Source organism: Aotus nancymaae, unplaced genomic scaffold (assembly GCF_030222135.1).
Source record: "Aotus nancymaae isolate 86718 unplaced genomic scaffold, 86718_ANA_hifiasm-v0.15.2.pri h1tg000002l, whole genome shotgun sequence".
In the NCBI taxonomy this organism is placed as follows: Eukaryota; Metazoa; Chordata; class Mammalia; order Primates; family Aotidae; genus Aotus; species Aotus nancymaae.
Genome location: NW_026988413.1, coordinates 55666483 through 55679170, shown reverse-complemented (window position 1 = coordinate 55679170; position 12688 = coordinate 55666483). Strand labels below are relative to the sequence as shown.

Sequence of the window (12688 nt, the reverse complement as noted above, 5' to 3'; positions counted from 1 at the left end):
GTTCTCCTGCCTCAGCCTCCTGAGTAGCTGGGATTATAGGCACATGCCACCACACCTGGCTAATTTTTGTATTTTTAGTAGAGACAGGGTTTCACCATGTTGGTCAGGCTGGTCTCGAACTCCTGACCTCATAATCCACTCACCTCGGCCTCCCAAAGGGCTGGGATTACAGGCATGAGCCACAGCACCTGGCCATGACATTTGTTTTGACATGCTACATAATCAACCCTGGTCTCCCTTTCATGTTTTCCAGCCTGGTATATTGTACTGGCTTCCCTTATCTCTTCAGCCTGTTTAAAAAGGCAGTAGCATCCCTAGAGTTTAAAACAGTGCCTAGCACATATTAGGTACTTAATATATTTTTATTAATGAATAAGTATCTTTAAAACTCCCAAGAGCGTTTTTTTTTGGTATGTGATTTAATCTGAAAGTTTGAAGATTTAAATTCCTTTGACTTTATATTACTGTGGTTTTCCAGAGAATAATACAAAGTGTATTATTTGGAGAAGTGCCGTTTACTCTTTCTTACGCTGTAAAAGTTGGTTGATTCATGATTGGTTATTTAAAGTTTCCATTGTATTCTTTTTTTTTTTTTTTTTGAGTCTCACTCTATTGCCCAGGCCAGGCTGGAGTGCAGTGGCACAATCTCGGCTCACTACAACCTCCACTTTGGAGGTTCAAGCAATTCTCCTGCCTCAGTCTCCCAAGTAGCTCCGATTATAGGCATGCACCACCACACCTGGCTAATTATTATATTTTTAGTAGAGACGGGGTTTCACCAGGTTGGCTAGGCTGGTTACGAAATAGCCTCAGGTGATCTGCCCGCCTCAGGCTCCCAAAGTGCTGGGATTACAGGCATGAGCCATCGCACCCAGCCTAGTTCTATTATATTCTTTTCTTCATTAAGAGGTTATTTATAAGCCATACCCATAAGTCACACTGATATGTCTCCTACATTTGGTATAATAGCCTAAATTATAAAATTATCATATTGCCCCCAGGTATTAGGGGCAATATATGATATATTTCTAAGAATAAAACTGAGGAAACATTATTATTACAAATTCATGTCATTGATTTGAACTCCTGTTTCAAAAATTGAGTTAATTTGCTTGAACTGAGCTAAATGTTTACTTTTGTAGAATCCCTGAATAAAAGCAGATCGGTGATATAAATATGATTACATAAAGATGATCAACATATTTAAGAGAACAAGCGACTTGCAGGTAATCATTAGAAGTAATCCTTAATTTATTCAGCCAATATTTATTAAGCAGCTATATGCACTAAGCATGGATCTAGAAATACAAGGATATATAAGGGATAGCCACTAATTTTAAGGAATTTTTGATTTAATAGGACTATAAATAAGTAACAAGTAGATATAATAATATGTTATAGTCACCAGGATAGCAGTCTTATGAGAGATGGGGATGGGGGTGGGGTGGGGATAGAGGTGGGAGTTTATATGAAGTTTTAAAATTTCTTGGGAAGGATTGTGGAGCAATTGCTAAAGTCTGCTTAATGTCTATTGGAAGTACCTAGATGAAGTTCACCAGGAGACTTCAAAAGTGTCTTAAATGTTCCTATAAATATTGTGACATAGTTGTGTCATGAATCAGGATACATGGTAGGACCTGTTGGGCATTGATGATAACAGTAAGACATAATATTTAAAATAGGGGAGAGAGAGCCAAGATGGCTGATCACTAACAGCTCAGGCACGTAGCTCCCAGTGAAAGCGCAGAGAACGAGAGGACGCCACACTTTCAGACGAATATTTGTAGCTCATGGACCAGGAGATTCCCAGCGGACGAGCTCCACGGGTCGCCAGAACGACTCTTGTGGCCGGCGCGGCGGTTTTGCTGGCGCCTTAAAGCGGCAGTTCTTGGTGCAGAGTCCAGAGATTCCTGGGCAGAAAGGCACCATCAACCTTAACACCTCTGTCTTGGCCGGCGCAGTGGATTGCTCAGATTTCGGCGCTGGGAATCAAAAAGTTGGACGTCCGCTCAGAGACCTAGTTAGAAAGTCGGTAATTACAAAGACGACAGATGGATAAATATATAATCAAGGGAAGAAAGCAGCCTAAAAAGGCAGAGAATACTCAAAATCAGAATGCCTCTCCCTCTACAGGGGATCGCAATTCCTCATCAGTAACGGAACAAGGCTTAATGGAGAACGAGTGTGTTCCAATAACAGAAGCAGGTTTCAAAATGTGGGTGATGAGAAACTTCTGTGAATTAAAAGAACTTGTTCTAACCCAATGCAAAGAAACTAAGAACCTTAAAAAAAGGTTTGACGAAATGCTAACGAGAATGGACAATTTAGAGAGGAATATAAGTGAATTGATGGAGCTGAAAAGCACAACACGAGAACTTCGCGAAGCACGCACAAGCTTAAGCAGTCGAATTGATCAAGCGGAAGAAAGGATATCAGAAGTCGAGGACCAGCTCAGTGAAATGAAACGAGAAGACAAGATTGGAGAAAAAAGGATAAAAAGGAATGAGCAAAGTCTCCAAGAAATATGGGACTATGTGAAAAGACCTAATCTACGTTTGATAGGTGTACCTGAATGTGATGAAGAGAATGAATCCAAGTTGGAAAATACTCTTCAGGATATCATTCAGGAAAACTTTCCCAACCTAGCAAGGCAAGGTAATATTCAACTCCAGGTAATACAGAGAACACCACAAAGATATTCTTCAAGAAGACCAACCCCAAGGCACATAATCGCCAGATTTATTAGGGTTGAAATGAAGGAGAAAATACTAAGGGCAGCCAGAGAGAAAGGTCAGGTTACCCACAAAGGGAAATCTATCAGACTCACAGCAGATCTCTCAGCAGAAACCCTACAAGCCAGAAAAGAGTGGGGACCAATATTTAACATCATTAAAGAAAAGAACTTTCAACCCAGAATTTCCTATCCAGCCAAACTAAGCTTTATGAGCGAAGGAAAAATTAAATTTTTTGTGAACAAACAAGTACTTAGAGAGTTCACCACCACCAGGCCTGCTTTACAAGAGCTTCTGAAAGAAGCACTATACATATAAAGGAACAACCAATATCAGTCTTTCCAAAAATATATCAAAAAGCAAAGAACATTAATACAATGAAAAATTTACATCAACTAATGGGCAAAACAGCCAGCTAGCATCAAACGCCAGTATTAAACTTATATATATTTCAATTGGATAAAAAGCCAAAACCCATCGGTATGTTGCATCCAGACCCATCTTACATGCAACAATACACAAAGACTCAAAGAGAAGGAGGAAGATTTACCAACCAGAGAGTAAAAATAAACAAATAAACAAAAAGCAGGAGATGCAATTCTCGCCTCTGATAAAGTAGACTTTAAAGCAACAAAGATCAAAAGAGGCAAAGAAGGACATTACATAATGGTAAAAGGATCAATGTAACAAGAATAGCTAACGATTCTATAGATCAACGAGATAGAAAATTAACAAGGATATTCAGGACTTGAACTCAGACCCGGAACAAGTAAACTTAATAAACATTTATAGAACTCTCCACTTCAAATACACAAAACATACATTACCACCTCACACCTATTCCAAAAGTGACTATATAATTGGAAGTAAATCACTCCTCAGTAATCGCATAGCATTTCATAGGTTTAAATGAAATATTGGTTGGCTGTTTGTTTGTTATCTTCTTCCCTTATTCCTTCCTGACTACATCATTAAGTATAATTATCAGTATACAAGAGGTTTTCAATACCCATTACTAAATTGCATTCTAGCTTGGACAAGAAAGCAATATTCCCATTCTCTGTCCCTCTTTCTTTTCCTTTTTCCTCCTCCCCATTCTCTCTCTCTCTTTCTCTTCCTTTTTCCTCCTCCCCATTCTCTCTCTCTTTCTCTTTAAAAAAAAAAAAAATGGGAACTGTTCTGAAAAATCTGGAGTGTATGGTCACTGGATATAAAAATTACTTTGTTATCTCATCTGGGTTATCTTTAATCAAAGATCTCTCTGAATAAAAATACTATCGTTAGGATGTGCATGTTTAAATAAACATGTCTCAGGTACAGCTAATCAATCTATAGGTTATTTCATTATTTTCATCTTTAATAATAATTTCAAACTTCCTACCATACTTTTCTACAGAGCTGTTAATAGGAGGCCTCCATCAACTGACTTGAGTTTCCTCTCATTTTCCCAGCTGACATTCACTGGAGGTATTAATGGGAAATATAATATTAAAAAGACAGGAAACAGGAGAAATATAGGTAGTCTTCAAATTGTATACTCAGGCACTGAATAATCAAAGCTTCAGGAAAATCAGCTCTGCAATCTGTAAAGTATCTAGCATCGAAGTAAAGAGTACATATAAGAAGGAAAACCACAGCGTGGCAATGTCTTCCTGTTATTCCATACATACTAATGTGTTACATTTTTTACAGTGCTTGATAAATTGATTTAATGCTTGAAATAATTGTCACAAAGTTTCACAAAACTTTGGAAACACAATTAACCCAAAAATATTGAGTGGGATACTATGTAGAATACAAAGATGTATAAGACATGATTTCCTTCAGGCGTTTAATACTTAATAGAAGAAATAAGGCACATTCATGAAAAAGATAAGCTACTATGTGATGTCAAACAACAGTTTTTTTCTCATATCTATGAATTTATTAGAGATAGATAAGAAAAAATTTCACAAAAAATTGACATTTTCAATATAATGAAAGAAGCTTGACCTCTAAAATATAAGCACAGAAAGGAATAAAAATAAGTAAAGGAAATATTTCAAGGCTTACAATGCAAGAGCAAATTTTTTTTCTTCAGACTTTTCTTTCAGGTGCAGGGGGTACACATGGAGGTTTGTTACATGGGTAAATTGTGTGTCACTGGGGTTTGGGGTACAAATAATTTCCTCACCCAAGTGGTGAGCATAGTATCTGATAGGTAGTTTTTCACTTCTCACCCTCCTCCCATCCTTCACTCTTAGGTAAACCCCAGTGTCTTATTTTCTCCCTCTTTGTGTCCATGTATACTCATTGTTTAGCTCCCACTTATAAGTGAGAACATTTGAGGTTTGGTTTTCTGTTCCTGCATTAATTTGCTTAGGATAATGGCCTCCACTTGCATCCATGCTGCAAGGAACATGATTTCATTCTTTCTTATGGCTGTGTAGTGTTCCATGGTGTATGCATACCACATTTTTTTAATCCAGTCCACTGTCGATGGGCATCTAGGTTGATTCCATATCTTAGCTATTGTGAAAATTGCTGCAAAGTATATGTGAATGCATGTCTCTTTGTTGTTGTTGTTGTTGTTGTTGTTTTGAGATAGGGAATGTGTCTTTATGGTAGAATAATTTATATTCCTTTGGATATATACCCAGCAATGTGATTGCTGGTTTGAATGGTAGTTCTGTTTTAAGTTCTTTGAGAAATCTCCAAACTACTTTCCATAGTGGCAGAACTCATTTTACATTCCCACCAGCAATGTATAAGCATTCTCTATTCTTGACAATCTCACCAACATGTTATTTTTTGACTTTTTAAAAATAGCCATTTTGGGCCAGACACGGTGGCTCACTCCTGTAATCCCAGCACTTTGGGGGAACGAAGCAGGCGGATCACGAGGTCTGTAGATCAAGACCATCCTGGCTAACACAGTGAAACTCCGTCTCTACTAAAAATACAAAAAATTAGCCAGGCGTGGTGGCACGTGCCTGTAGTCCCAGCTACCTGGAAGGCTGAGGCAGGAGAATTGCTTGAACTTGGGAGGCAGAGGTTGCAGTGAGCTGAGATCACACCACTGCATTCCAGCCTATTGATAGAGTAACATTCCATCTCAAAAAAAAATAGCCATTTTGACTGGTGTGAGATGGTATCTCACGGTGGTCTGGATTTTGATTTGCTTTTCTCTACTGGGCACGGTGGCTCACGCCTATAATTCCAGCACTTTGCAAGGCTGAGGCGAGCAGGTCATGAGGTCAGGAGTTTGAGACCAGCCTGGCCAACATAGTGAAACTCTGTCTCCACTAAAATACAAAATAATTAGCCAGGCATGGTGGTATGTACCTGTAGTCCGAGGTGCTCAGGAGGCTGAGGCAGGGGAATCACTTGAACCTAGGTGGTGGGGGATGCCGTGAGCCAAGATCGTGCCACTGCACTATAGCCTGGGCAACAGAACAAGACTGTATCTCAAAAAAAGAAAGAAAGAAGAAAAAAAGAGAAACAGCACCTGACATCTAAGAGCTGCCCTAGCAGTCACAGTAAAACTTGGTGTTTTCCTATTAAATATATGCAATTGCAAAGAATACCAACATTTGACAAAGCCATTCTGTGACCATAGTGGATCAATATAAACACAAAACTATACCATAATTATGCCTGCATACAGACAAAAACATGAACATCGTCCAAACTGCAAAGTGACCAAACATCTCCGTATTTTACCTAATATGGTTTGTTACCAATTATAGCTTTAACTGTGTTTCATTTCCCTGATAATATTTAACATATCCAATCATGGAATTGCCCTTGCCTCCTGATGGCATCCAATCCAGAGTAAAGCTGTGGTTCCTTCAGCCCTTCCTAAAATCACCTAAAGCAAGGCAAATGTTATGTAAAGCCTTTCTTGTACTCTCTTTACGGAGACACCCATAGTTCCCCATGGTATGTGTTCTCTCCAAGCAGTAAACCCACCTTATTTAACCACTAGCATACTCCTGTGGTTTTGGGTGGAGGGCATTGACACACATCTATCATTGGTAATAAATTAACTATAGGGTCATACTCATTTGCAGGAGTTGCTGAGAAAAGTAGTCTTTAACTTGGGTCATCATGTGCTCACTGAAAATTGGGGTTTCTGTTGTCATGGGAGGGAGGGAGAATAAGAGTCAACTAACCATTTCTTCCTCAATCTCCAAACTAAAGCCAAGAGGCCTTTAAAAATGTCACCATTGGCTGGGTGCGGCAGCTCATGCCTGTAATCCCAGCACTTTGGGAGGCCAAGGTGGGCAAATTACGAGGTCAAGATATGGAGACCATGCTGGCCAACATGGTGAAATCCCGACTCTACTAAAAAAATACAAAAATTAGTTGGGCATGGTGGCCCACATCTGTAGTCCCAGCTACTCGGGAGGCCGAGGTAGGAGAATGGCTTGAACCAGGGAACCAGAGGTTGTAGTGAGCCAAGATCACACCACTGTACTCCAGCCTAGCGACAGAATGAGACTCCGTCTCAAAAAAAAAAAAAAAAAAAATGTCACCATCAGGCCAGGCGTGGTGGCTCACACTTGTAATCCCAGAACTTTGGGAGGCTGAGGTGGGTGGGTTGCTTGAGCCCAGGAATTTGAGAACAGTCTGGGCAACAGAGTAAAACCCATCTCTACAAAAATAAAAATAAAAAAATTAGCCAGGTATGATGGTATACACCTGTAGTCCTAGCTACTCAAAAAGGCTGAGGTGGAAAGATTGCTTGAGCCCAGGAGGTCGGGGCTGCAGTGAGCTGTGACACCACTGCACTCCAGCCTGGGCAACAGAACAAGACCCTGTCTCAAAAAAAAAAAAAAAAGTCACCATGTAAAATAAGTGTGTGCTAAGAAGCAAGATGAGTTTAGAAAATGAATAAGCTATGTAATTGACAGAGTCAAGAAGCCAAGTTGTAGGTTCAATCTTTCTTTCAAAATAGTGAAAGATATCCCAAATGAGAAAAGCGTGGACTCCACAAAAGAGGGCAGGCCAAGCACAAAATAGAAGTCAGTTGGACCAAAACTAAATACAGAGAATATGCTGCAGAATAAGACATCCTTTGTAAGCTCTATCCCAACAGGAGAAAACAAACAAACAAGGAAATGATTGTTGATGTTAAGTCCTGTATAAATAAATACTGCTAATTCTGAGTTACTATTTAAGTAAAAATGGAGGGAGAGACTGGTTCTTTCTGGGAAATGGAAGAAATATTGGTGCCAGTCTCAGAGGGGGGATAATATCTTAGCTGTGCTTTGAAGAATGGGTAGGAATCTATTAACATAATACAGGTTATAAGAAAAGAATAATGAATGAATAGATTATTCTGTATTTGATATACATGGCCTAATGAAGATGTACCTCCACCTTAGGATATTTTGCAGACCAATTAAAATAAGGCAGGAGTGATGAAGAAGTAGAAAGAGAACAATGCCTCTTTTATTTTGGTCTGCCACTAAATGCAATGTTAGATGATTGAGTTTTATAGTTAATGAATGGTAATAGTAGTTAACATTTTTGATCCTTTATATGCATTATTTCATTTGAATTAATGCATATAACAACTCTATGAATTAGCTATTCATTCTAATTTACAAATACCCAAGGTCACATAGCATGTAAGTGGCAGAGTTGACATTTGAACACAGGCATTTAAATTTTAGAATCTGAACTCTTTTTTTTTTTTTTGGATTGTACCTTAGGTTCTGGGGTACATGTGCAGATGATGCAGGATTGTTGCATAGGTACACACATGGCAAGGTGGTTTGCTCCTTTATCCCCCCATCACCTATATCTGGTATTTCTCCCCTTGTTATCCCTCCCCATGCTCCCCACCCCCTGCTGTCCCTCACCTAGCCACCCCGACTGATGCCAGTATGTGATGCTCCCCTTCCTGTGTCCACGTGTTCTAATTGTTCAACACCCGCCTATGAGTGATAACATGCGGTGTTCGGTTTTCTTCTTGTGTCAGCTTGCTGAGTATGATGGTTTCCAGATTCATCCATGTCCCTATGAAGGACACAAACTCATCGTTTTTTATGGCTGCGTAGTATCCCATGGTGTATATGTGCCGCATTTTCTTCATCCAGTCTATCGTTGATGGACATGTGGGTTGGTTCCAGGTCTTTGCTATTGTAAACAGTGCCGCAATGAACTGAATTCTTAATCATAAGCCTATGACACCTTCAATTTACAACATATACTAAATAATATACCAGTATATTATTTGTAAGTGAAGCGTCAAGTAAATATTGTGTTTAAGGACAAAAAAAAGAAAAAGAAATCAGCTGTTTTGAGCAAACACTATATGCCAGACACTGCTGCGTGCTTTCCTTATATTAGCTCATTGATTTATTATTTGAGGCAGAGTCTTACTCTGTTGCCCAGGCTGGAGTGAAGTGATAGGATGTCAGTTGACTGCAGCCTCCACCTCCCAGGTTCAAGCGATTCTTCTGCCTCAGCCTCCCAAGTAGCTGGGACTACAGGTGCGTGCCACTGTGCCTGGCTACTTTCTGTAGTTTTAGTAGAGACAGGGTTTCATCATGTTGGCCAGACTGGTCTCCAGCTCCCAACCTCAGGTGATTGACCCACCTTGGCCTCCCAAAGTACTGGGGTTACAGGGGTGAGCCACTGCACCCAGTCTTATTATCTCATTTAATTTTCAAATCACCTTACAAATCACCTCCTACGAAATAGGTTTGATTTTTCAGTCCCATTTTATAGATATGGCAACTGAAATTCAAAGAACTTAAATAACTTACACAAGGTAACTTCAGGTTTGCCTGACAGTAAAATTGATGCTGTTAATCACCATGAAGTGCTGCCTGTATATTCATGGTTATTTTTCAACAATGAACAAGATATTTGCAATTTTGGTAATTTCTAGGTTAAGTCAACTTTTAGCTTTCTACATTTTTTTATTTTATGCAAAACACTTACAGGTTTATCATATTGCCTGCAATGTCACTTAGAGAATGGAGAATCATTTTAATATTGAAATAAAAGATAATAAAAATTATATTTGCTCAGAAATTATCTGATACTTTAAGATAGTCTAAAGCTAAGTATAAATGACTTTTAAAATATGCTTTTCTGGATGATTCACAATACTATTCCCTTCTATTAATGGAAAGGTAAAATTAATAGCATCTTTAAAATCCAGAATTTATATGTATTGCATTTACAAATCATAATTAATAACCATGCCCCTCTAACTAATGTTTTTCTCATTTGAGTTTTGGATGTCACAAAATACCAGAATTATAGAATCTGAAAGCTGGATGAAACTTCTTAAAATTATATAGTCCAACATCGTTTTACAGATGAGGAAACTGAGGCTTCAGGAAATTAAAATAATTTGCCCAATGTGACAAGGTAGTGCCAAGGAGTGGCTGGAGGAGGCCTTCCTACTGCCAGCCCTCACCCAGCCATATTAAACATAATACTGTCTAAAGAAGTAAACATACTGCCGGGCGCAGTGGCTCATGCCTGTAATCCCAGCACTTTGGGAGGCCGAGGCGGGTGGATCACGAGGTCAAGAGATCGAGACCATCCTGATCAACATAGTGAAACCTCGTCTCTACTAAAAATACAAAAAATTAGCTGGGCATGGTGGCGCGTGCCTGTAATCCCAGCTACTCAGGAGGCTGAGGCAGGAGAATTGCCTGAACCCAGGAGGCGGAGGTTGCGGTGAGCCGAGATCGTGCCATTGCACTCCAGCCTGGGTAACAAGAGCGAAACACCGTCTCAAAAAAAAAAAAAAAAAATAGAAGTAAACATACTATCTAAATAGAAATGAGCTTGCTATGTAATAAAACTTGAAGACCCTAAAATCTATTAGAATCCCCCCAGATCACTTAATCATTTCAGATTTACTTAGATAAAAACAGTGTGTTTGTGTGCAATCATAGAATCATGTTACTGTTTTTGTTGTTGTTGTTGTTGTTGTTTAGATGGAGTCTCGCTCTGTCACCCAGGCTGGAGTGCAATGGAGCGACCTCAGCCCACTGGAACCTCTGCCTCCCAGGTTCAAGCAATTCTCCTGTCTCAGCCTCCTGAGTAGCACGAACTACAGTCACACACCACCACGCTCGGCTAATTTTTGTGATTTTAGTTGAGACAGGGTTTCTCTGTATTGGTCAGGGTGGTCTCAAACTCCTGACCTCAGGTGATGCACCCATCTTGGCCTCCCAAAATGCTGGGATTACAGGGGTCGAGCCACCGTGCCCAGCCCATATTGCTGTTTTTATGTCTCTCTCTTCTACGTAAATTCTGGAGTCATCACTATGTCAGAGCCAGCTGACTTTGAGTACAATTTCCTTACAGTGTTTGTACTGAGTCCACTTACAACATACTTATTATAATATGTATATTGTTCTATAATATATAATTATAAATATTATAAATGCTACTTACAATGTATAACACACATATGTATATATATTATATACAAAACATAGCTTGACCAAGGGCTGTGTTAAGTACTTTATTGTGTTAACTTATTTAATCTTCCCAAGAACTCTATGAGATAGGTACTACTATTATCATCTCCCTTTTAGAGATGATATCATCTCTGTGTCTGAGGCACAGAGAAGTCAAGATAATACATGTTTTTTGGTTTTGTTTTGTTTGTTTTTTGAGGCAGAGTCTGCCTCCATTGCCAGGCTGGAGTGCAGTGGTGCCATCTCGGCTTACTGCAACCTCTGCCTCCCGGGTTTAAGTAATTCTCCTGCCTCAGCCTCCTGAGTAACTGGGACTACAGGTGGACACCACCACGCCCAGCTAAGTTTTGTGTTTTTAGTAGAGACAGGTTTTCACCATGTTGGCCAGGATGGACTCTATCTCCTGACATTGTGATCTGCCCTCCCCGGCCTCTTGAAGTGCTGAGATTACAGGCCTGAGTAACCAAGCCTGGCTGATAATACGTGTTTTAAGTGGCAAAGGTGGAAATTCAAACTGGCAGTTGGGGTTCACAACTGGTGCTCTTAACCTCCATACAAATACCTCTTACAATATAACATTCATAGTTCTTTCCAGGAAAAAAATCTTAAGACTCTGTCCTCAGAATTTCTTGCATTCTATATAGCTTCTTGATTTATAATTAACTCTTTTGCTTTAGACAAAAGAATTCTTCTTTAGAGCTTTTAGCCCACTCAGATCATGCCAGTGGTCATTCACTTTCTACATGTATTTTCAATGAACAAAATTAAGTAAAATACACTCATTATAGTTTTTTGTTTTTTGGTTTTTTTTCCTTTTTTTTGAGACAGAGTTTCGCTCTTGTTACCCAGGCTGGAGTGCAATGGCGCGATCTTGGCTCACTGCAACCTCCGCCTCCTGGGTTCAAGCGATTCTTCTGCCTCAGCCTCCCGAATAGCTGGGACCACAGGTGCGTGCCACCACGCCCAGCTAATTTTTTTGTATTTTTCGTAGAAACAGGGTTTCACCATGTTGACTAGGTTGGTCTCCATCTCTTGACCTCGTGATCCTCCCACCTCGGCCTCCCAAAGTGCTGGGATTACAGGCTTGAGCCACTGCACCCGGCCATAAATAGTTTTTTAAAGAATGTAAAGGCTGAGCATGGTGATTAATGCCTGTAATGCCAACACTTTGGAAGGGTAAGGAAGGAGGATCGCATGAGCCCAGGAATTTGAAACCATCGTGGGCAAAATAGGGAAACCCCGCCTCTACAAAAAATAATTTTTTAAAAAAAGTAGCCAGGCATGGTGGCACACACCTATAGTGCCAGCTACTTGAGAGGCTGAGGTGGGAGGATCGCTTGAGCCTAGGAGGTCGAGGCTACAGTGAGGTGTGTTTGGACGACTGCACTCCAGCCTGGGCAACAGAGTGAGACCCTGTCTTAAAAATAAATAAATAAAATACACAAACGTGAAAATCTCTCTTAACCTCTCCTTCAATTTTGTTTTGTTTTGTTTTGTATTTGAGACGGGGTCTCACTC

General features: G+C 39.8%; 1 protein-coding gene and 1 pseudogene across 3 annotated transcripts in view; both read left to right on the top strand.

Moving 5' to 3' along the window:
• GSAP (gamma-secretase activating protein) overlaps window positions 1-12688 on the top strand; it is a 223683-nt gene that overhangs the window by 11098 nt on the left and 199897 nt on the right. Inside the window, exon 1 of one of the 3 annotated variants that reach the window (XM_064374836.1) lies at window positions 10698-10755. The exons of 1 other annotated variant lie outside the window; for it this stretch is intronic. The gene's annotated coding sequence lies outside the window, so the exon portion shown is untranslated. Of the gene's footprint in view, window positions 1-10697; window positions 10756-12688 lie in introns of those variants that run through there. One more of the 3 variants, XM_064374846.1, reaches the window with a different exon arrangement.
• Window positions 1-12688, top strand: part of LOC135274240 (Golgi-associated plant pathogenesis-related protein 1-like) — a 48959-nt pseudogene that overhangs the window by 11097 nt on the left and 25174 nt on the right.